This window comes from Danio rerio, chromosome 14, assembly GCF_049306965.1.
Source record: "Danio rerio strain Tuebingen ecotype United States chromosome 14, GRCz12tu, whole genome shotgun sequence".
Lineage (NCBI taxonomy): Eukaryota > Metazoa > Chordata > Actinopteri > Cypriniformes > Danionidae > Danio > Danio rerio.
In genome coordinates, this window is record NC_133189.1 from 41,752,710 (window position 1) to 41,779,737 (window position 27,028).

The window sequence follows — 27,028 nt, forward strand, 5'->3', positions numbered from 1 at the left end:
GAGGATAATGGCATATCTAAAGAGGGAAAAAAATCATCAAACATTCAGTCTTTTCTCTTTCACATGCTGTGATGCCTTTTCTCTTGTAACAAATGATGCAAAACTAATTAGAAAATATAAATTATTCCTTTTGGTGTTCTCATCTAAAGCATTTCAGTTGTTTTTGCCTACACATAGAGATGTAAGAATGTCTGAATTAAAAAGAACTGTAGTTTTGAAGTCAGCTTTGATCAAAATACACCCAAATTCTCGAAGACGCACACAAATTAATCCGCATGCACAAACATGAGAAACTGTACAAACTAACCCAGAACAAGTTTCAGCAAGAAGAATTCTTCTGTTCTCTCTGGTTATTGATTCGCAATGATCAGAGAGCCGATAAATCTCATTCCTTGGTTGAGTCACAAGGTTTTTCAGAGCCAGCGGGTATCCTCTCATTCAATGCTCAAGACTCAGACAGGACTATTCTCTGGTGTTTTTCAGAGCTGGAGTTGCTTAATGAATGGTGAAAACTTTGAATCCATGGCTTAACCCACCTCTGACTTTCCAGATGGAGTAGTTATAGCATCTACAAACCAGCAGGTGCCAACTGGATCACTCTAACCTGCCAAATCTTGATCTCTTGCTTAGAAAAAGCGTATAAATTCACCTAGTTAAATTTTTTAAGATTTTAAAGAAAGCTGAAAACCTGTAACCATTGACATCCATTATGGGAAATTAAATGTTTACATGTTTCATGCTTTCTTCAAAAAAAACCTTCAAAACTTTCAGAATCTCAAATTTCTGTTACAAGTGCCATTCGAGCCTGCTGTTCTCACACAAATCCATCAGTGGCCACTGTCCACAGACTGATTAACTAATCAAATTAATAGTGTTTTAAAAAGCATCGACTGAACAGCGCCCACCCCTTTCTCTAAACACAGCAAACAGTGTTTTGAAAAGCAATAAAGAAAAAGAAAACCCCCGGATTTTTATCACATTTTTAAACTTGAAAACATTCTCACACTATTATTTACTTGTTTATATATATTTTTGGCTTTTGTTTTTATTTTCTTAGCTGCTTTTTGGACACATTTTTGGCTGAACTTGAACCCCATCATCGCGGTCAACTCGCGGTCCTCTCTGCATCACAAGTCTGCTGACGTAAGCTGCGAGCCACCAGACAAACTGATAACAGCTGAAAAGTAGTCCACACGGAGGTGAGCGGCCAGCTGCTAGTGCGAAAAGGAATGATGTCATACCACCCCCCATCATTCATTTTAAAGATGAAATGCAAACATGCATACTTCTGGCTACATAATATGGAATCTTCATAAATATATATAGGGCTGCAGTTTTCGAGATGAACCTATGTTCCATATATCAGACATCTAAACTGATTTCAATTTAAAATACATGCAAAATCAGATATTTTGTTCAGAGTATCTGAGGCTCAAGCTATAGACTCTTTTTAGGGATGTAAACAAAAAAAAATGGTCCCAGCGTATTCCCTGTTTTACATTTTTAATTTCTATAGCTTCTGAGAATCCAAAAAGAGCCACACATTGATAAATGATGTTATGATAGCTGTTTTAACATTTAGTTATGATTGTATTGCCTCATTACAGTTATGAAATAGTTTAATAACAAGCCTGAAATGTTCATGGGCCAATGACATGACCACACTGAAATGGTCCATAAAGGCTCTGTCCTTAATGAAATAAGGGGTTGGAAGCAGCAGCTCATTCAAATAAAGACATACAAAAAACAGCACTCAAAAATACAGCTTTGAATAAAAGGGAATGAGAAGGGTATATTAAGACACATTCTAAGGACTCTTAAGTCCTATATTACATCTTCTAAAAAGGGCATGGGTTCTCTTTGAGCTTTGCCAACTGAAAACATGATCAAAATGGCGATCTACTTCAATGACAGTTGCCATCAATAACCTTCAAGTTCAAAAAAGTGAGCAACTGTCAGCTCTTTTGGCAAAAAAGTCCTGATATTACATCACATGTTAGTTAATAATGTAACACTTTAATGTAACTACTTATCTTACACATCTTGACTTCCCGAATATTGGATTCCAGAGTAAATTTAGAGGTCTTGTTAGTTTAGTCAGAGAAGAAATGAGCAGATTTTAACTGCTCACTTTGTGTGTACTGAAGGAGCTTTTAAAAGCGTGTTGATTGCTAATCAAAAAGGGATGTTTGCAGAATTAATTCTCGCCCATCAATGAGTAATGCTGCAGCTCCTAAATGTCTTGAGCCTATAAATAATTCATACATCCCCTTGCCCAGCTTCATATAACAAGCAATAATTTGCCTACAATGCATGTCAGGTGCTGTGTCAGTTCAGAGAAGAAGACAGAAAAAAACTAAACAGTGATTGAATGCTGAAATCATGCTTGTGTGTGTTTGTGTGTGCGCTCACCTTCCCTATACACAGACAGTAAAGCACACCTTTCAAATAGATGAGGAAGATAAATATGTTGTTGCCAGATACACTAGTTTACGTTTATCTATCGCACAGCCGTTCTTTCATGACTTCCCAGATAATCATAAGGAGTCACAGTGTACTGGGTGTCTTTTGTCAGTTTTGATGCTGTCCCTGCACACTTAAAGGCTGTCCCTGAGCTTGGTGGCTGATCCCATCATACCAGTTACTGAGAAAGAAATACAAATAAAGCAAAAGAAGTGTCTGAGCTAAACACAGCATAAATCCATTCTGGAAATTGGTGTGCTGCCTTTAATAATGTATGATTTTCACACAAAATAATTGCACAGAATACACTGCAATTATCAGATGTTGGCAAAAAAGAGGGTTACACTTTATTTGGATGATTTTTAATAACCCAAACCTTAACCTAAGAGTCTATGAATGTGTAAAAAGAGAGTTAGCTGACATGCAGTTGGAAACTTTTGAATATTTTCTTATAATACCAGAGGCCTTGTTTTCTGGTATTATCATGTGTTTTTAGTGGTTCGAATACAATTAGTCAGCTAAGAGGTGTTACCATTTCCTCTTAGTATTATATAAGCCACCCATTATGCCAAGTTCAGACTGCATGATTTTAAAAGTAGTCGTATCACAGGTGTTTTTACACTGCATGACTATCTGGGGTAGCGTTTCGTTGCTGCTGTGTTTACACTGCAAGATGGACTGGCGACATTGGATTTCACACTTCATGACTTTACAATAGGAAGAATCCCCAACGACTTTGGCTCGGTCTGAAATCAGTCTCTCACCACTAAACACATGAAGAAGTGACATGGAAACAACATGAGGTCATGTGGTATATCTTTTGTTATTAACTACATAATGAGAAAGAAGGCTTTAGTGGGGTAGAAAATTGACTTATATTGCTCACCTGGCCTTTGAAGGGAATTAGCAATTTCTCCTCAACTTTTTTATTTTATTTTAATTTTAATCGTAGACAGCTCCAGATATTTAGCATGCCAAATATCTCACGGTTGTCAGCGACTCATCTGCGATTCTCTCACAACACATCTTTGACAGTTTTCACTGTGAGATTGTTACTTGTGTGAACGAGCACCATTTTGTCTGTGATTTCAGCTATTTTACTGCAATTTCTCAAAACTTGTCAGCAAGTCAAAATTGAAGTTAAAATTATACAGTCTGAACTTGGCATTAGTAAAGGCTCCAAAAGTTTATTTATTTATTTATTTGGAAGTGCTGTCACAGCGCTTTTTGGTTCCAAACGTATGTCTAGTAAAAATGTCTTAAACATACTTGGTGGGGAACATTTCAATTTTCTGAAGAATATTTTGTGGATTGAAAAGCTTTTACTGTTGAAAAAAAATTCAAATTTAGAAATGCTAATCTCTGTCAGAAAACCTGGAGCAGAAATGTTCTTATTTTATTTTCTTATTTATTCTTATTTATAGGACTAAGTTTTGCATCAAACTTTAAAATCAAATTTGAAGACTGCTCAGTGCACAACTAAATGCATGAGCATACAGTATTATGGAAATAACTCAAAAAGGGAAAAGCAAGCAAATAAAACTGTGTGTCAATTGCTTTACACATTTGTTTTGGTACAATAAGTGAATTATGAATACCTTGGTTTAGAGTACTTTTACCACAACACGTATTATAATGATGATTTGAGAGCCAACTGCATGACACAAGTTAAAATATGTTTGTTTTATTACCAAAGTTTTCATTCACTCCTTTAAATGTGCTATATTAGTGGATCAATGCAGGGAAGATTGAATAAGAGTATAGAGAATGGAAAGTTCCGTTCTTCCATGTTTTTGGATCAACATAGGATCATTCTGAAAACTTAGCCCTGTATACATTTCTGGAGATCGAGAACTATGTAGCCAGAGCTACGTATGACTGCATTTTATCTTTAAAACAAACGATGGGGGCGGTATGACACCACTCCTTTTCTCACTAACCAGCTGAGCTGTTACCTCCATATGGACTGCTTTCCTGCTGTTACTAGTTTGTCCGGTAGCTCGGTACGACAACAGGGTTTGTGTCCGGTGATGAACGATTCCAGAAAGCAGATAAAACAAAAACAGAATCCAAAAAAACAAAATAAAAATATAACACATATATAATACAAATACACAAAAAAATAAAAAATAATAATAAAAAAAATTAAAAAACAAGTAAATAACAGGGTGAGAATGTGGTAAAATTGTGGTAAAAATCAGACGAGGGCTTTTCTTTTTCAGGATTGCTTTTCAAAACACTGCGGTTGGGTTTAAGGAAGGGGGTGGGCGGGTCAGTAGGTGCTTTTCAAAATACTATTGGTTGGGTTTAGGGAAGGAGGAGGGTGGGGGATCAGTCGGTTGGTCATTCCGTCAGTTAGTCAGTTGACAGCGGCCTCTGGTGGATTTACGAGAGAACACCAGGAGCAAATGGCACTCACAAGAGAGATCTAAAAAAAAAGCGTACACAGCAGCCTCCGGCTAACTGACAGGACACCAATCAATGAACTGCCCAATAAATTAATGGAATCCAAATTCCAGTGTCCTCCTTAATAATTCCTTACATTTTTATAGCGCTTATATAGACACTTACTTTACACACTTTTGGGGGAAATGTGTGTCCAGACTGCACACCACACACCAGCTGATTGGTGGAGAGGAAACAGAGTGATGCAGCCAATTATGATGCGATGATGTTTAGGAGGCCATGATGGACAGAGGCCAGTGGGCAAATTAGGCCAGGATGCCGGGGTTAAACCCCTACTATTTTCGAAGTATATTCTGAGATTTTTAATGACTACAGAGAGCCAGGACCTCGATTTAACATTTCATCAAAAAGACAGCACTCATTGAGTAGTATAGAGTCCTCATCAATATACTGAGGCATTAGGATTCACACAGACCACAGGACGAGCGCCCCCTGCTGGTCTCACCAACACCATTTTCAGCAGCAACCTAGCTTTCCCATGTGGTCTCCAATCCCAATACTGACCGGTCGCAACCGTTAGCTTCAGTGGGTGACCATGTGGGAGTCGCAGACAGCTAGTTGCTGCAATACCCAGAATACATTGCACTTTAATGACTCCTATTTTCTATAGTGGGCGACTTCGGATACAGTAAGTACTAGTAACTCTGCTGGACACCATTCCTCCATGACAAAGTGTGGTGACCCCTGGCCCAGAGCAGTGTAATTACAGCATCTACCAGCAGGGGTTAACTTGACCAGCATTAGCTAGCCAAACACTGACCTTTGTGAAATACAGGTCCATCTTTTCATCTAGTTACAGGAAGGGAACATTCAATAACACACGGGTATTGAGGCACTGAAGGCTGGTTGGAGGGTTGTGTGTGTATGTGTATTTGCCCGGGGTGGCTGTTCGTGTTCAAGCAGAATAGAGTCAGTGGGAGATCAGAAATGAAGACGTATCATCTTTTTTGCCATCTCTAATCTGTTTATATCTGTGTCCTCTGCTTTTGTCATGAGGGATCGATCCAAAGCTGCTTTTGTTCGTCCGTTATCTTTTTCTCGGAAGGAGTATGAAGGGGGTTACCCAATCTAATTCTCCCTGTGTGTAATATTCTGGGGAGCAATAATCACATTCAGCTCCAAGTTGATAATATCACACCACAAAAAGAAAAGGCAATATCTACCCATCATTGTATTCTTTTCCTTTATTTCTTTCCCACAAATGGACCTTTTTATTAAAAAAAATGAGAGCAGCAAAAGGTTGCCTGCTAATGGCTGTAGGTGTGTACATGATCCTATATCTTTCCTCATCGCGGAAGCAGTTTTGTTTGGTGTTCGACATTCAAGCTATCAGTTCGACAAAACTTGAAATGTACAGTTACACGAATGCTGTATTACCTTGAGATACAATGGCTCTTACTGCTAAGAGTTGAATGAGAAATGGATGAAGAATTCAACAGCGTTATGGAACGCAATTGTCTATTTAATATGTTTTATAAATGGTCAACTATAGATGGATCTGCAAAATACAACAGAGAGAAGTTGAAACAATCCTACATGTATGAAATCGGTTTTCTTGTTTCCTGCGGTTTCCATCCTAAGGTGTTTAAAAAAAACAAAAAAAAAAACAAGATTATAAACCAACCATTTGAGAAGTCCCAAATGTATCTATGTTTGCCAATGAATTTAATAATATCACAAATTCTTAATTTCTTCCTCCAGACTGCGAAAGCCACTAAGCCCACACCAATATGTGCTCATCTCTAAGCCAAGACAAATTTGAGCTAAAACATACAATTATCCACATAAAAACAGCTCCCCTCCTTAGCAGGCTGATTTCAGACCACACACACACACACACACACACACACACACACACACACACACACACACACACACACACACACACATAAACTTTAACCAGAGATTAACAGGGTAAAAATGGGCCTCGGCGAAGCAGTGGAGCAGTAGGTAGTGCTGTCGCCTTACAGCAAGAAGGTCGCTGGTTCAAACCTCACCTCAGTTGGCAATTCTGTGTGGAGTTTGCATATCCTTCCTGCGTTCGCGTGGGTTTCCTTCGGTTGCTCTGGTTTCCCCCATAGTCCAAAGACATGCGTTACAGGTGAATTGGGTAGGCTAAATTGTTCGTAGTGTATGAGTGTGTGTGTGTATGTGTGTGTGTGTGTGGATGTTTCCCATTGATGGACTGCGGCTGGAAGAGCATCCGCTGCGTAAAAACATGCTGGATAAGTTGGCAGTTTATTCTGCCGACAAGAAAATGAATGAATGAATGACTGAATGAATGAAAATTGGCCTCATACTGTTACACATTTATGAAATACCATTGACTATATTAAATATTGAAGTTCTGCTCAGTCGTCTAATCATTGCTAGCATCAAATGAAAGAGTTTAGGCTGTTACTAATGCAAATTCATAAGTACAACAGAAAATGTAAAACAATAAGAACAACTGTGCAAGAGTAAGTATAAAAAGGAAAACATGTCCATAGTGTTTTGATTGGCACCAGTGTTTTCATGAGACATGAATCAGCAATATGCACCGTCTGAAACACTGCATTTCAAATGCAATAAATCAGCTTTCGAAGGGCACTTCAGTGTAAAAACAATCATGGCTATCATTTTGAAGGGTTTTGTCAAGCAAAAGTGCTCAAAACTGAACTCTTCAAAGAAATGAATGATTTGGAAGAGCACAAGCAATGGACATTTTCGCTGACATGATTCACAGACACAGATAAAAAGATGACGCAGAAATGCATTAAGGGGACAGGATTTTGGTTACTTTGAAGGGATTACTTTAGGGCATAGGGATGAGCCCTTTAGCATAGAGCACAGCCAAACTGACAGAGGTTGAGATGAGACTCATAACAACATTTTCACAAAAGCCAAAGTTCTTTTTTTGCCATTTTTTGGTGGTGGCTTACCAATGGAAACTCCAAACAGTACATTATTGTCTTTACATAGGGTGCTTTCACACTAGCACTTTTGTTCCACATCCGGGTTTGTTTGATGTCAAAGTATGTTACGTTTAGCTAGTGTGAACGTGTCATCTGAACTCGGCTGTGCACACGTGAACCGTACCCGAGTCAGCCTGAAAGAGGTGGTCTGGGGTACGGTGCGGGTGAACTCTGGTCCGGTTCACTTCTGATATGAATGCAATCATACCAAATAATGGAATTAAACCGCCAACGTTCAATCGTGTGTGTATGTCTCTGTATTACATAGACTGTAAAATTTATGGAGGTAGTATCCGTGGCGTCACCCATAGGTTTCTGAACACTGCAAAAGAAGCTACAAGTAGGCGCGGCCAACCATCAACATTTTGTTCGCACGTCATCACACCCATGGTGAGATACCAAACAAGGACAAAGAGGCGGAGAGTGAGCGGAGCTACAGACACCTGCTGGCATTTTGTTTTGACCTGGCTTAGACAAACTTTACTTTGGGAAAAGGCTTAATACTTTATTATGTGTGACTCGTTTGTATTCTGACCACATGTGTTTTGTTGTGTACTATATCAATAAAGTGTTTAGACTTTTAAAAACACAGTTGTAATACATTGAGCTACTGAACATAGTTCTTATGACGTTTTTCTACAGGAGGAAAACGCAAATTACTTCCAAACACTTTAGATATAGTCTGTGTTAGTAAATGCAAGACTATTGATGGAATCCAGCATAACACTGTATGACAGAGCTTCAGAGGACTGTTCTAGAGCCTACAGCTAATCAATCTGTCAGATTCTGGAGTGCATCTAAGCAAAATATAAGTGATAAATAATCTTAAATAAAACAAATACATATAACTTTACTCACATGGGAAACGGAGACCAGGTGAATGTTTTGTGAGCACAATTAAGTGCACACAGCATCCCATATCATCTGATAATTGTAAGAAATAAGTTCAAAAGGAAACTGACTGTGTAAACAACACAAAAATATGATGAATATGCCGAGTTCAGTGGCTAATCTGTCGGAGTCAGCTGAGGTGAAGTAACCAGCGACCAGCGAGACCTAGCCGTCACTCAAGTGGCCACGCCCTTAATTATGCAAACTTAATTTAGCCTAATATAAAGAAAACGGATGAGTTAAAAAAAATAAATAAATTCACCCCCTCACAGTTGTCATGAAGGGTAATATTAGCTATATGAACCAAAATCTTTCTTTGTACCATTCTAACAGTGAGCTCAATTGAAATTTGCTCAGTTATGGAACCAGGACTAGCGTGATTTCGATAAATTGCAGTTTCAGTTAAATCCATATTGGCTTCCCGAGGGAGAGCGGGAGGTTGCCGCTTGTATCAACTACCTTGGTGACAAGCAGGACTATGTGCAAACAGTGATAATGTCTGCTTGTCTCCACCAAAAATAACTTTTGCAGACATCACGTGACATCTGAACATTTTCCATTTTTAATGAACACAAACTAGCCAAGAAGGTGGAAAGGGAGGGGGGTGGGATCAATTGAACTTGGGTTCGGTTCAGGAAATTGAACCGAGTGTGAAAGCACCCATAAACTACAAAAGTAAACTACAAAGTTTTCCTGCTAACATGTTACTGTACTTTGCATACTTTGGTTTTTAATGATTTCTATCACATCTTAACTGGCAAAAATGAAATACTTGGAGTTACAAAAAGAAATCGCTATCTTGACATCACTGCTGGAAAATAAACCGATGTATTAATACAGTCTTGTAAATGCGGTTTACTTGTGTAGGTTTGCAAGCAAATGGGGACAACAAGTTATTATAATAAGCTGATTTCTGTGAGTTGTCAGTTTATTGGTATGCATATAAACATGCACCGGGGATGTAATCTGTGCCTCACTTAAACAATCTAAGATGATTTGTCAAATTCTGGATCTTTAATTTATGATAACTGATTTATAGTTAATTTATGTCTTCAAACAAGTTTGCGAATCTGATTAGAATATCTGGTATAAAAATAATTTCAGAGCAAATTTTCTATGTGACAGTATTGTAGTTTTGTAATGTAATCTGCTTGTTAAGTTGTAAAATGGAATACTGTTTCTGGATCCAAACTGCTCATTCTATTTAAGAAAATATTTATTTAACTTTTTAGTCATATCACACATTGAAGTGCATGTCATATAAAATCATAGTGTAACAACAGTCTCTAGACATGCTGCATCACAGACACCAATAGCTTAACAATTTATCCAAATTTAATCCCTTTCTGGCCACCGGATATTAGGTATGGGTATATTTATTTTGCAATTTTGATTTTCAAAAGTATTGCATCTCTTTGTAAACTGTTATTATTACAATGTGTTGAGTCACATGACCCCCAAACAGTCTGATATAGCGCTTGGACTCGAAAGCCACTTGGTGTGATGTCACACTTAACAAACAGATGATGGAAGGCATAACTGGCTATTTAAATTCAATGTTGTGTCAAAGCAGCTAAATAAAATAAAATAAAATAAAATAAAATAAAATAAAATAAAATAAAATAAAATAAAATAAAATAAAATAAAATAAAATAAAATAAAATAAAATTAAATAAAATAAAATAAAATTAAATTAAATTAAATTAAATTAAATTGTGCACGTGGATTTTCTCAAGGTGCTCAGGTTTTCCTCACAAGTCCAAAGACATGTGGTATATGTGAATTGAGTAGGCTAAATTGTCCATAGCGTATGAGCGTGAAAAAGTGTGTATGGATGTTTCCCAGTAATGGGTGGCAGCTAGAAGGACATCCGTGGCGTAAAACATATGCTGGATAAATTGGCGGTTCATTCTGCTGTGGTGGTCCCAGATTAAGGGATTTAGCCAAAAAGGTAATGAAAAAAAAAAAAAAAAAAAAAAAAAATATATATATATATATATATATATATATATATATATATATATATATATATATATATATATATATATATATATTAAAATATATAAAAAAAAAAAAAACATCATATTTAAGATTGTGGAACAATCCAGCATCTCAGGCAGGCAGGGGTAGTTGTAGAATGCTGGTGTTGTTCTAGAATTTTTTTTGCATCTGTGCTACTTCTGTACATTGCAAGTCACCAGCATATTAGTTATCAAAGTTGCGTACATGACTCCCATAAATGTTATAATTATTTCTTCACAAAAAATAAAATTAATTTTAAAAAATCTGTCAATGAGATTATTGGCAATGTCTATAATAAAGCACTCTCAGAAATTGGACTAAAGCAGATGGTGACTCAGTGTATGTATTTTGATATCTTAAAATACATATATTTGAATGTAAAATGTACATATTAGTCACTAAAATGTATAAAAATGTTCCCTTTGAACTTCTTGAAAAGGTACCATACCATGTTTTGGTACATTTATTTCAAAGTGTAATTAATATAAACCGAGATCAATTATTTTAAAAAACATCATTGAATATTAAAGATTTGTAAAAAATAATTGGTCCTACTTATATGAAGTGACCTTAACTACTAGGTACTTGCATCAAAATATAAATACAATGTACTCACTGTGTTCAAGAGCACCATAAGTGTTCTTCAATGCATAATCATGTAGGGTTAGGGTTTGGTTTGGTGGTATAGGTAGGTTAAGGGAATGTTCAACAGTGTCATGTTTAATGTAATTACAGAAATGAATTGCAGATGTAATTACATGCAGGTATTTAATCAACCATAAAGTGGGACTAAATCATTTGACAATGTTATTTTCCCCAACTTAATATAGTATGTTTGTAAGAAAACATCAGCAGTTGGTTCCTACTCTCAGCATCACTTTCACTTGAAATGACATGAATCATTTTGAGTCATTACTGAGCTCCAAACTGAATCGCCATTTATTTTTCTGACATTTCCTAATGTAATAAATTGAACGCTTATGAACGGCTATATTTATCAAGCGGCCATAATTATTACTAAAAGCCACTGGGCTCCCAAATGTTTTCTTTTATGGCATTTCTGTCATTTATTTTTGTCTGGAGCTTGCTGTAATGTATGGCAGAGACATGTCTGACACATATCCTTTTACATTAAAAGTCACTTTGGTCAGGGTGACTTTAATCTCCCACAGTAAGAATCTACCAAACACACATCATTATGTGGCATCGTCTCGCTTCAAGGTGAACCGTTTATCCTTTTCATTTCACGAGAAAAGAACTCCTCTTTAAATGTCTGTCTTTCCCCCAAGAATCGGAGTCTCCTTTGCCACAAAGATCTGAGGAGCTTTTAAGGGTATTTCATTAAATACATTGAAGCAGATTATGCCATTACATTTATGTAACTGAAACACAATCAGACATAAAAGAAATTTAAAAAAAACAAGCCGTATGGATGATCTATTCCCTGCCCACGTATCAAAGTCCCTGTCTTCTAATCAGTAGGACAGATGTAGGATTCTGCAGTCTGTGATGTAGATTGGCATGCAGCAAAAGCGTGAAGCACGTCTCCTTTTTACTGACTCCCCTTATTGGCATTCAACGCCATTGTTCTCCCATTTCAACGCTTTGCTGTTTCTATGGCAACCCGAGACGTAATCAGAGGCAGGCAGTTAAAGATGTGCCTCTATCACAGATAGCGGTACCAGTTCCTGATAAAAAAGAGAGCTCAGATAAAACGTCCTACATATGTGCCTTAAGAGAGAATCTCAAGTCCTATAATACATCACAACTCCTGGGAGAAGGACAGAACACACTGCAGCAAACAGCTTCAGCATGAGGCTCTGTGCAACACATCAAGCTAGTATTATGCAATAGATGGACAGCATGTGGACTCTGCATACTGTAAATAAAGGAGGTTTGGATATGTGTTACACCTATTACCATGAGGTGCATAAAATCAAGCATACAGCAAAACAACATGTCTAGAATAGCCAGGTTCTGAAGAATGGTGGCCTTTCCTGTTGTAAATCAAAGGTTGTATTTACTTGTATGCATTATGTTGATCATAAGTGACATTATGGATGTTCATTATAGTTCAGGATATTTGGATTTTAAATAAATGATGCTCTTTTCATCCTAAAAGAATGTATTAGAGGTTCCACAAAAACCTCTGAAAGATAATGTCAGACTAAAGCCTGAAATGATTGCTGGTGAAAATACAGCTTTGCTGTGACATGAATAAACGCCATTTAAAAAATATTAAAACTGAAAATATAAATATATATTTAATTTCACAATAATACATAATAATACAATACTTTTGCATTTATTTTTGATACCCATCTTAAAAAAAAAAAAAAAAAAAAAAAGGGTAATACACCATGAAATGTACTGAATTATGTAGCCAGAAGTACGTATGACTGATTTCATTTTTAAAACGAACGCTACGGGGGGTATGGCGCTGTTGCTTTTCTCGCTTACCAGCTGACCGGTTAGCAGTTTGTCCTGTTAGCTCACCATGTACGTTGGCGGACCTGAGAAGTAGATAGGAGTTAATCATGATGAAGGGGTTCAAGTCTGGTGAGGAACTGCTTCAGAGATCAGGTAAGACAAAAACAGAAGCCAAAATAATTAAATAAACAAGTAAATAACAGGGTAAGAATGTGGTAAAATCTGAAAATGTGGTTAAAACCAGATGAGGGCTTTTCTTTTTTCTGGATTGATTTTGAAAAATGTTGGTTGGGTTTAGGAAAGTGGGTGGATGAGTCAATCAATACAATTGGTTGTCATTCAGTCAGTCAGTCGACAGCGGCCTCTGGTGGGTTTACATGAGAACAGCAGGTGCAAATAGCACTCGCGAGAAAAAATTAGAGTAAATAAAATAAAAAAATAAATAAAAAAAAATGAAACTTCTGAACGTAAAGGATTACAATATTAAGTTACTCTCCAAAAAATGTTAATAGTTGCATTACTTAGTTACTTTTTATGGTAAGTAATGAGTTAGGTTACTTTTGCAAAACTTTTTTTTTTCCCGGACTAAAGCTTTCTGGTCTGATTTAAACTTGTAGGTTTATTCTTCTTCTTCTTCTTTAAATAGAAGAGTTCTGCAATTAACAACACACTGGATAACCTACACCTTCATTTTTGTCTTTGATGCATTTAAAATAATGTAATTTATTTAAAAAATAATAATAATAAAATAATACTTTCATATCAGAAATGTAAAACTCTGCAAGCTTTTTTTTTTTTTTTCTCATGAAGACCAAATTCTTTTATTGAGTGCATGATTACACTGATTTCATTCATTCATTCATTAATTTTCTTTTCGGCTTAGTCTCTTTATTATTCTGGGGTTGCCACAGAGGAATGAACCACCAACTTATCCAGCATATGTTTTACACAACGGATGCCTTTCCATCCATACACACTCATTCTCACACATACACTACAGACAATTTAGCTTACCTAATTGACCTATACCACCTCTTTTGGCTTGTGGGGGAAACCGGAGCATGTGAGTTAAACCGGAGAACATGGAAACTCCACACAGAAATGCCAACTGACCCAGCCAAGGCTCTAACCAGTGACTCTCTTGCTGTAAGGTGATTGTGCTACCCACTGCACCACCGTGACACCTACATTTATTTTAACTTAGCAATTTATTTTTTATAAAGCTAAGTAGTTCACATTTATTTATTATATACCCCTGAAGAGTAATAATTTTACATAGCTTTCAATACTTGTAATGTCTTACCCCCAACACTGGTGTTAACTGACATATCACCATTGTTAACAAGCACAACTTACAATTTTATTATTTTTACAATATTAAAAATTTTAATAATGTTTTAGTCAATGTTGAACTATGAGTATACAGTACTGTACAAGACTGATCCTACTGGTTCATGATATTAAATACAGTAACTAACATGAACTAATGGACCATTATTTTAAAGTATTCGCAAATAAATGTACTTCTAATATCTGATATATTTCATGACAAGTTCCACAAAGTTCCACATTTAAAAGAATAATTAATGATCAATATAAACATTTTCTTCTTTAAGGTTAATAACAAAATGAAAACCAAAAATGAGATTGTACATTCATTGGAACATGATTACCTTCATATCCAGTGAATAAGATGGAACTGGAAAGTAATACAATTTTCATGAAAGACCTTTTTTTTCTCCCTCTCATATTTGATCTACGTCTTCTAAGATTTACAAAAAGACATGTGAGATGTCATTCTTTGTGGTCAAAATCCGATAAGGTGAGAGACTTTATTATTAATTTTGTTGATGTTGCTGAGACCTTTCCTTTAGCTTTAAAAATTCAGTCAAAGTATCAGAACTTTCGTCATGTCAGTTACTTCAATCATTGATTGATTCCTCAAAGGTGAAAAGTTCCAGGCACATCTCTGTAATGACAAAGCCACTCTTTCTACCTCGCTCTGACTGACATCTTCAACTGCTTTGATTCTTTTCATTTTAAAGCATTTCGCCCAATTGCATCACCGAGATTCAAGCAATGATAAATGAATAATTATGTTAAAAGTGTCAAAAAAATGTCACCAGCGGTGTTTGTGAGTGCGTGCGTGTGCGATAGATGAGATTAAAAGATATGTGCTACACCTTGTTTTTGCTTTAGGTCATGTTGTGAAAGTTAGATTTGATGAAGATACTGCGATAGTGTCTGGAGACGAAGTGTTGAGTGTTTTCAAGTGTTGTACACTTAACCTTATATGTCCAGTGTGCTGCACTTAAGCTTCACTCAGATGCCAGTGGCAAGGCCAGAATTTTTAAGTGAATAGATCTAGGTGAAATAAGGAGGACATACTTTTACTATACATGAGATTAAAAAAAAAAAAAGAAAAAAAAAAAAAAAACGAAAAGAAAAGAAAAGAAAAATACAGGAAACTAAATTCTGCTTTTTAAAAAAAATGAGTTAACTTATAGAGCAGGGAAAATAAGTATTGAATAAGTCATGTTTTTTTTTTTTTTTTTTTTTTTCATAATAGACTTGTAGCGAACCTGAAGTGACTGACACTTTTCTTTTGAAATGTAGCTGCTTATGTCCATGTCTCACCTGAGTCTTGCACAGTAAGGCTGACTGGACAACTTAGACAAAAATTATTTTATTAGATTTTTTAGACAAAGATTAATTTATTAGTGAGGACATTTTTATCTGTAGATATTGGTGGGGACACAACCCCTCTATCAATGCTAATACTACACCGTTGCATAACCTAATTTGTAAACTAATTAGATTTTTCTTTGCAGATATGGATTTCTTTGGTTGTTTCCAACATCCAGGACAAATTTCAAGTCAATCGATATGAACTGAAAATTTAAACATACAACGTGCGTTTTCCTTATTTTGAATTACATCAAATTTAAATATTGATGAATTTGTATTTACATTACCATAAACTGTATTAAATAAAGCAACATGTTCTATAAATCTTGAAACATGCTAGCCTCTTTTAAAAAGTTTAGGTAACAAAAGAATTTTTGGCATGACTTATGAATCACAACATTTTCCTATAGTGTTCCACTTCTCGTGAAAGAGCAGGGGTGAAAACCCGGTGTCCTGGCCAAAGTCCCTCTATCTGTCTTATGATCATGGTCTCCAAATCATCCCTTTCCATCGAATTGGCTCTATCACTGTCTCTCCACTCCACCAATAGCTGGTGTGTGGTAAAGCGCACTGATGCCGTTGTCCTGTGGCTGCCGTCACATCATCCAAGTGGGTGCTGCACACTGGTGGTGGTGTGGAGAGACAGTTTGTTTTTGACAAACACTGGGAATTGGAATCAGAACAAAATAAGAAAAAAAAATGCAAATGCATTCCAGTAAATAAAATAATTATTAAAGGAGGGCTAGAAAAAGCTGTCAGTCACTCCTTAAAATTTGATCAGCCCATTAGATTCTGCTGTTATGCTGATGTATAGACCCCACACATTACAAGTAAAACTATATTAGCAACATTAGTAGCCTATATACATAATTATCTAAATGAGCTGTTTTCAATTAAAACAAGTTTAAACATGACATGACATTTGATCTAAAGATATTATTCCACAAACATGCTTTGCTAAAAAAACTTTTTTATTATTATTTTACAATGACATTTGAAAGTGTCTGGAAGTTAGCCATAGGAACTGGAACTGGTGAGTGGGTTTAGTGCAGTAGTATATTCTAATAGAGGTCCATACCTGGACCAAACAAAGGTCCAATATAGACTAAACGAATTTAAAAATAAAAATACTGGAGTAAAATAAATATATTGAGACAGCTTTTAAACATGATCGACCCAGCACAGCCTCTCACTCTCTTAACAGTAAGTGAAGAAAATGTGTTCAATCAAATGGTTTTCGTTACAATTTCAGCATCCTATCCAATCACATGTGATTATGCAAATGGTCCTCGCGAAGAGATCCGAGTCGCATCCTATCGCATCAATATATGCAAATATATACGATGATGTTGCAACTGTAAGCAAGCAGCATGCAGACACACAGGAATGTTATCACCAATCAATATCAGAATTAGACTTTGCAAACATGAGTAGAGCTTATTAGCTTAATGTTAAGTGTACAGGAAGAGGACAGAAAAGTAGATGTTCATTCTGCCCCACAAGAAACTCAAAATGCATAGCTGTCTATGCTTTATGTCTAAAAAACAACATAAAGACACAGGAATTTCACATGAAGCTATCCTCAAAGTCAGAGCTATGAGTAAAAATAAATAAACCAGCCAATGACCAGTCATTCCATAACAGGCTGCAAACATGGAGCATGTTGGATTGGATTGATTACGCAGACTGGCAGACTTGCAGACTTGCATTTAACAATGACCATCGAATAGAAGCACACAATTGCTATACAAGTGCTTGTCCATCACGATCTCCATGCAGGAGTTCTTCTTTTATACAAAAAATGCTCAAATGTGTCTCATTTGGTTGTGTGAATCAGCAGATGTGTGCAAGTGTACCAAAGTCACCCTGGCCCTTATGTAGCTTCACAACTGGCATTACTCAAACCAGAGAGTCATCAGCATTTGGACAACATAGAAAGAACTGCTTCCTGGTTTCAATGGGATTCAATTCGACATCTTTTTGGAACAATTACAGCCAACAGCAACCATAAACTGGCAGAATTCACTCAAAAAATGATTTCCCACTACGCTTACAGCCTTGCAACTAGTTTGCAGTAAACACATTTTCTATTTACTGAAAAGAGAATGGACGGGAGGGAGAAAATGTGAAATGTTCGCTCACTAAAATTTCACCTTACCTCATGCCTCGCGCATTCCTTTTTCAAACCATTTCCAAACAGGTTTAACAAAGCAAATTAGAGGGTAGGATGGGGAGCGTTCCTCGCTAAATTTAACACATAGCGCTTATCGCAAACAGTGCGTTAAGCAAATCACAAGGAAAAGATGTGCATACGCTCAACTGACAATAACTGTTTACAGACTGCCGCTGCTTCGTTGACTTCGAAAACAGCCGCCGCTTATTGACTGGCTCTGGAAAAAAGCGAACACCCCTCCTGAAGTTAATCAGTAGCGCAGTCCGCTGGGAGCTCACCTTCTCCTTCTACCGGCTCCCGTCTCCGTAAATTTAACGAGGCCACAGCGTTTAGTTTCATGGACGGCTAATTCTGTTTGTTTTGAATGGCATGCGCCGTACGTTGACCGGGATGCTTAATTAGCGCTATTATGAAAGTCTGTTTACAAATGAGCAGAGTAATCCCTGTGACAGCATGCAAAGATGTGATTCTCCCTTTCCCCTGGTGTCTAAACTGAAGCACCAGGGCAGAAAGAAAACCGTAAACATACTGATTCTCTTTTAGATTCCATAATGACTTTAGGCATCCAGTCGAGAACAACTGAATGCATCAAGGTCCATACAGCTGTGACTCCTGCAGAAATCAAAACGTTTGGCATTTCTTTGACTATTAAAATTTAGAGTTGCATATGCATAGTGCATAAATATGCATGCAAAATATGTTTTAGATGACATCCTTGGGCTGAAAAGGATCTCTTGTGTGGCTTGCATATCTCCAGAGTATTCTGTGTACTGTAAACATCTGTCTGCAAGATTTGTGTTTACGTGCTTATATTCAAAACTATCAAAACTCATCAGAAGGTGTCCTTCATAGGATGGTAGTCACTTCTAAATTGTTTATTATGTGTCATCACAGGAACCTGGGGAAATTAAATATGGCTACATTCATTTATATGATGCTAGTAGACATTTTCTTTAGTAAAACAGGGCACAAATCAAATATGAGGCAACTGCAAAGCAAAATATGATGCTAATAGAATTGGGTGCAGGTTATGAATACACTTCTTTTTTTCAGTTTCAAAAGCTGTCAATGACAAACATTAAATTTTATCTCATGTTGACAGAATCAGAAATTAGCTGTTTTTACTACTTATGTGTGGTAGATTTTAGTGTGAGAAATGCTATATTTAAGGCTATGTATTTTTTATTGTTGTTTCATGTTCAATCACTTGCTTACTGTGAAGCTGGAGACATTTTATCTGCTTCTGTTTGAACTATTATGAAAACTGTATTTCAGAATGATGTAATTCACAGTACTTGTACATGCTGGCCACTGGCAAGCAGAAAGTAAACAAACCAATTCATGGAATTTTACAGTCTCTTCAATAAATTATGGCCAACGTGTACATTTGCTGATCATTTTAAATAGCTCTGCATATTTTATTAAACTACACATTGGCTTGTTTTTTAAAGCCTAGAATTCTTCAGCAATAAGCTATATATAGAGCATGAAAACAACAAGTTAAGTGTTGAGGTCAAAATTGACTTCACACTTAAGCACAGATGCAACATGAAGGTGTTAACTGTTAAACTGCACACATAATGTACCATAACATTGATCTGAGGGGAAGAAAAAAATCTAAATTAAAAATAGCACACACCATGTCTCAAACTCACATACTGAAGTGTTATAATCACAGACTCCTCCAAACAACTGTTAAAATAACTAACAAACTCTTTGTCATTTTCATAATACTTCTAATTAGTGGAATATATTATAATTAGCAATAATCAGTAACCTTAACACAGAAGTTCTGGCCAGGATTTATAAAATAAAATATGTATCCACCTACAGTACATACAGTATATTGACATAATTTTTAATTATATATTCTTAAGGGGATTGTATTGTGTTCTTTTACAAAATCTTGATATTGTTTGGGGTGTACTAGAGCATGCTCTTAAGCTTGGTGGTGCAAAGATACAAAACAAAACAACATTATACTTATAATAATTTACATTACAACAATACCTTGCTTCCCAGTCTGGCACAAACAGCATGGTTAGTTCTGGGATTAAGGCCTGCCTTCTGAAAAATGAAATGTGTTGTCATTGGCTAGTTGTCCTAGCGTATTGTAAACGGCTAATCGCTTAGATTTTTAGATTCTTAGATGTTTATTTTAGATTAGATTCTTAGATATTTCCATACTACTACACCCATTGCCACAGCAACAATTTGTGTCTGTTCTATGATGGCTGGCACTTAGTCAGAGAGAATTCAATCGAGTTTAGTCATACAAAAGTGTACGGTTTTAAAAAGGAGGCTTGGCACCCAATCCTACCCTTAAACCCAACAGTCACTGGGTATTACAAATTGTACTATATTGTACGAATTAGATTGTACGAATTCATATAAATTAGCCACTAAATCAAAAAAAGTTATGAATTGCCGTGAGATTGCATTGGAATGCACACATGTACAAGTAAAATAAAACATTTATGATTTGTAAAATATGCACTGATGTCTATGGAAGACGATGATAATCATGTTATACAATCTGATGATGTTTGTTTCTAAAAAGAGATATACACTATTTATAAAATTAGAATGTTTACTTAATTGTTGTCACAGTTAAGCAGCCACTTTGTTTCCCACTTAAAGTACTTAGTGAGAAGTCGATTAGTTTACGTTGTAAATCCAGCAACTCTAATCTTTCCCTTGCAATGCAGACAATCATGCCCATTAGCTGTCATAGACCAAATGACATGATCATGAAGCTCTTGAAATGTTCAAATGCATGTTTTACAATATAATAAATTTCAGCTGAAAATATTGATTAAGAGTATGTAACGTTTGTACTGTTTTGCCCAACCCAACCAATCAAATTTCAATAGGCTGAATGTATTTATTTATTTGATCTGTTCTACTTTTCCTCCGGTTTCCCCCACAGTCTAAAAACATGCGTTATAGATTAATTGGATTAACTAAATTGGCTGTGGTGTATGGGTGCGTGTGTGAATGTGAAAGTGTAAAGGTGTTTCCTAGTACTGGGTTGCAGCTGAAAGGCAAACATATTTAAAATCTGTTTAATGAGATCTTTTGCTAATTACATGAAACATGAGACATTCCTTTTTTATTTCACGCTATAACAAGAAGTTAAGAAAGAAGAATTGGATACACTTGCATGTGCTGTGATCTGTCAAACTTCATTAAAGCAGCATTTATAGTCATCCTTTATTGCTAAAACATACAATTACAATATAATGTGAAAAACATAACTTTGTTTATTGCCAAACATATGTACACTGCTTATATTTATTTGATGTGATGTGTGCTATTCCCAGTGGTGAAAAGAGTACTGAAAACTCATACTTAAGTAATAGTACCATTACTTGCCTAAAATTATTGTGCTTTGAGTAAATTGAGTAAATGTATCTGTCGTAAATATTACTTAAAGTAAGAGTAAAAAGTAGACATTTCAAAAGTACTCAAGAGTAGTGAGTTTTGAGTATTACGCGGGAAAAACTGATGCATTTACATGTAATCTGTGCATGTGTGTAAACGTAACATTCTGTGGTGCATTTAGTTTAGGCTCACAGCGTCATAAGACGTCTAGTCAGCATCTAAGGACAACGTTATTTTGATGTCCAATAATGACATCACATGACGTTGATATTTGGTTGATTTTAGTTTGTGTTAGAAGGTGACCAAAATCCAACGTTGCGCCAATATCTAATATCAATAAATTGATGTTATTACTGACATTTATTCGTCAGGTATGGCAACCAAATCCTGAAACACCTGGGACCTGTTTCAGTAAGGAGGTTTAACCAACTCAGAGTTTAAACTTAAACTCTGAGTTGTTTTACCGAGAGATTAAAAACACGGAGGATCTGAGTTAGGTTAATCAACTTTGAGTAGACCAACTCAGAGTTAAGCGTGCACACCGCAACTATAAAAATGGCATTATCAATGGAGCAAAGACATTACGAGTCACCATTTCTTTCTCCAGCTAAACTTGATGTGCTCATGCAAAGTTATAGCAAATATGACCATATATTTAAAAAAGCAACACCACTGCATCAGTGAAACAGAGACTTTTAGCGTGGGAAAACAGCTCAAGTTAATGTGGAATTTTACATTCAAAGTGTTTCAATATTTAAGTAAAATAAAATAAGTAACACTACAGTATGTGTGACGTTAATATTAATTTACACACAATCCCACTTTTATACACGTTGATCAGTATTAATAGATTTGAAAGTGCACTTGTGTGTCTGCCTTTTTTATTGATCAAGTGAAAGAGGTTGATACAACATTTAGAATGTAAGCAGAACTAAACAATATTATTTAGAAAGAATAAAAATCACATTAATCTAGTATTAAAAGTATCGATACTACACTAAAAATGTACTCAAGGAAAAGTAAAAGTACACATTTTTAAAACTACTTAGTAAATTACAATTCCTGAGAAAAACTCCTTAATTACTTTCACTATATATACTTTTTAATGAATATATATATATATATATATATATATATATATATATATATATATATATATATATATATATATATATATATATATATATATATATATATATATATATATATATATATATATGGAATACATTTCATGTAAAACTTTAATAAAAATAAAATATTAATGTATATTGTAATAACACAAAGCCTTAAATAACAATAAATTTGTAACATTCCATTATCATGTATGCTTACATGAAACAAAACACATTACATACTGTATAATGTCAAAATGTAAAATGTAAATGATATTGTTGTCCAGCTCTAATCTGCAAAAAAAGATCTTACGAACATTAACATTACATTTCACATGAAGCTGCTTCAAAAACTAAATGAATATTTAAAATCTCTTCATGAGTACTTTTATTTGACAGTCCTCCCAATGAAAGGTCTGACCACTGGATGTCATGATTGACCAATGTGAATCAAGCATTATAGAAATGCGGATAATACTTGAAACTCTTCAGTCACTCTTACAGCCTGTGATGTGGCAATATATTATTCATTAAAGATGCCTGCTTGGATATACACAGAGAAATGCGGGTGTCTTGTTCACAGAGGCACCTGTCACCAGAGGGGGGAGTTCCTATTACAGGAGCACTCTGTGTTTTAAAGCCTGCGTGATGACATTTGGTAAATTATTTAAACATGCATGGCAGGTGTCTGCTGAAGGTGTCATATGCTATATCAGCGCGATTTATTTTGCCTTATTTTTATGCCAGCTCAAGTCTGCTTGTTCGTTTTCTCTTTTCTTGTTGCTTCTCTTACTTTTACAGCCTGTCAAAGAATCTTTTTCTTCTTCTCCTCTCTATGATTGCGATACCCCAAAGCGATATTGGAGATGCTTCAAATGCAATTCAGAGCATCGGCCCCATTATTTCCTTGTCCGTGCTGACATTATGTGTACACACCACAGTGAGGAGAAAATGAGCTTTTTATTTGGTCTCTGTCTGGCAATTGTTCCCTTCCCTCAGCTTAAAGCATTTAGACTTACCATCATCTTATGTTTTCCTCTCCTCTGGCGGTGACACTCAGATGTAATCCCCTTGTGAGGAATGTCAAATGGAAGTGCGGTCTCTCCTCCGATGGCTCCCCAGAGTCTTTTAATACCATTGCAGGAGCTTTTGATCACACTTGTGACCTGCAAACAAGTTCCTGTGTAAGATTATACCTTTCACCACACAATCACATCATCCCAAGGGCAAATTACTGACTGCACATTTTCTTTTGCTTTCTTTCTTTCTTTTTTTCGGCTTGGATAGTTGCCATATGAACAAACCACCTAGCCATGTCATGATTAGGAAAGGCCATGTGGTTTCATTACCTTGATAAATAAAGGTCACCCTACTGTGCTGTGCAGAGAACTTTAAGCATCTTACGGCCATCTGGAGCTGCTGTTCGAATTATAAATTGGTGGAACACAACACAATTTGCATATTTATCTAAAAACACAACTTCAGACCATCACCAAAAACATTGAGTTAAGTTTATCTTATAATCAAATGAAGATGATAAGTTTTGTGCATTGAAATCATACTTGTGCTATGCCTATACTCCACAGCCATTTAGCAGATTTCTCTCTTTGTCTACTACAATATGTGTACATGGATATAAAATGTAATATATTTCAAATATACACTTTCATTTCCTTATAATATATATTTAAAATAGGTGTCGCATTGGCGCAGTGGATAGCACTAACACCTCACAGCAAGAAGGCAGCTGGTTCGAGTCTCACCTGAGTCAGTTGGCTTTTCTGTGTGGGGTTTGCATGTTCTCTCTGTGTTGGCATGGTTTTCCGCCAGATGCTCCGGTTTCCCCCACAGTCCAAAGACATGCGCTATAAGTGAATTGGGCAAGCTAAATTGACCATAGTGTATGTGTGTGAATGTGAGTGTATGGGTGTTTCCCAGTGCTGAGATGCAGCTGGAAGGGTATCCGCTATGTAAAACATATGTTGGATAAGTTGACGGTTCATTCCGCTATGACAACCCCTGATTAATAAAGGCACTAAGCTGAAAAGAAAAATAATAAATTAAATTTAACAAAATTAATTTGGGCTCATGTTCAAGTTAAACCTTAACAGGAGCAAGACTTTTCTATAGGTATGTTTTTACTTACAGTAGTCAACATTTGAAGAGGATCAAAAAAAGTTTACCAAAGTTGTCCTACAAGAACAAACAGGTATTGTTCAATGATCATTTTATATGATGTCTATTTTGTACATAAAAAGGTACTTGTGCTAATCTTACACACTACAGGCATTGGGTATATATGGAGACATTCTTATTGTAAACTGTCTTGGTTTTCCCTTTAAATGGTCCCCATTATTCTATTTAACAGGTTCCTCATTTTGTTTTGGAAATCTTCTACAAACACACATATCGGTGATGGAAAACCCTTTAATTCACTTCTAAAATTCTTTTAAAAACACTTTCATTTTCTTATATTTAAAATCACACAGTTTTCAAATTATTTATTTGATTTGGTTGAAGATACAGTACCGGTCAAAAGTGTTTGGGGTAAGTTTTTTTAAGAAAATTATTCTGTCCATCAAGGTGTAATGTAATGTAATGTGTTTATATAGTGTATTTATTGTGTATGGCCATACACCCAAAGCACCTTTACAATCCTGAGAGAGGGTCTCTCCACACCACCACAAGTGTGCAGCATCCACTTGGATAATGCGACGGCAGCCACAGGCCAAATGTGCCAGTGCGCTCACCACACACCAGCTATTGGGGCAGTGAAGAGACAGTGATAGAGTCAATTCAGTGGATGGGTATGATTGGGAGGCCATGATCGGTAAGGGCCGATGGAGTGACTTTGACTGGGAGTGACTTTTGACTAGTTAAACCCCTATTCTTTGCAAGAAGTGCCATGGGATTTTTAATGACCACAGACAGTCAGGACCTCGGTTTAACGTCTCATCCTAAAGACAGAAGGTGGCATTTATTAAATGTAAAATAACTGTTAAATTGTTAATTATTTATTACAATTTGAAATAACTGTTTTCTTATTGTATGTAGTTTCAAAAAAATATTACTCTGGTCATTATTGCTTTTATTACTATTACCATTAATAATAATAATAATAATAATAATAATAATAATAATAATAATAATCATTAATATTACATTGATTTCTAAAGGAATATGTGACTGAAAACTGGAGTAATGAAGCTAAAAATCATCATTAAAATCACTAGAATATATATTTTTTAATTCATGATAAATTACTTTGGAACAGCTATTTTATAGTGCAATAACATTTCACAATTTTACAATTGTCACTGTATTTTTTATTAAATAAATGCAGCCTTGGTGAGCAGGAGAAGCTTATTTTAAAATATTTAAGAAATCCTACTGACCCCAAACTTTTGACCAGTAGTGTATGTTCTTTCTAAACCCCTCCTTTCTAAGAGCCCACTCTGTTCTCATTGGTCTACTGCTTACACCGTGTTATGGAAATACATTTCCATCATCATATCTGACAGGTAGTTTTCTTGCCCAAGCGATCATAAACACTACAATCACTGTGTTGATTGTACTATATAACTACAGTTGTTAATCAACCCCGAACTCCATTGCATTTACACATTTATATTTAATCATTAAGCAGACGCTTTTGTCCGAAGTAACTTACAATTATGGACATCTTACATTTTTTTTTTTTTACAATTTTTTTGAAGAGAAAGGGAAGGAGAGAGAGAGAGAAAATGATTCTACAGGTGGTGTTGGTTTTATTAATCTGGGTTAAGGTGCTCTCGAAAAAAGATGGGTTTTTAGTAGACGAATGAAAGGTACCAGTGAATCCACAGTCCGTGTGGTAAAGGCAAGATCATTCCACCAGTGTGAAACATTGAATGAAAAGGTTTTGGAAGGTGACGTATAGCCTCTCTACGATGGTACCACAAGGCAAGGCATTATAAGCACAACATGTGCAGAATATTCCCTTTCGGCTAGGTGGGAAAAACGTTTACATTTTTGATGTCAGTCAAAAAGGTTCACCAAAGTTGTCCTGCAAGAGGAAATGTTTTAGGTTACGTCAATGACTACGTACTATAATTTGTGGTTCATTATAAAACCTGATGACTGCACAATGTATTCCCTTCATGTATTTGAATGTTTCAAAAGATATAAGTAAATATTTTTATATATATATATATATATATATATATATATATATATATATATATATATATATATATATATATATATATATATATACACACACACACACACAAAAACAATATGTATCATGCACTTTGATCAAGGTTTGTCAATGACCAAACAATAGCTGCGTCCCTAATGGCACACTATGCACTGTATACTTATCCACTTACACACTCAACAGCATAGTATATGCATGTAGTGTCATCCCAAATGAAACACTAATGTGTTTTGACGGTTGCCAAATT

At 35.7% G+C, this 27,028-nt stretch overlaps 1 long non-coding RNA gene across 1 annotated transcript in view; it reads right to left on the bottom strand.

Moving 5' to 3' along the window:
* Positions 1-27,028, bottom strand: part of LOC137487534 (uncharacterized) — a 318,479-nt gene that overhangs the window by 27,634 nt on the left and 263,817 nt on the right. The window contains exon 4 of the long non-coding RNA XR_012389916.1: positions 23,603-23,749. This is a non-coding gene — a long non-coding RNA (uncharacterized lncRNA). The remainder of the gene's footprint in view (positions 1-23,602; positions 23,750-27,028) is intronic.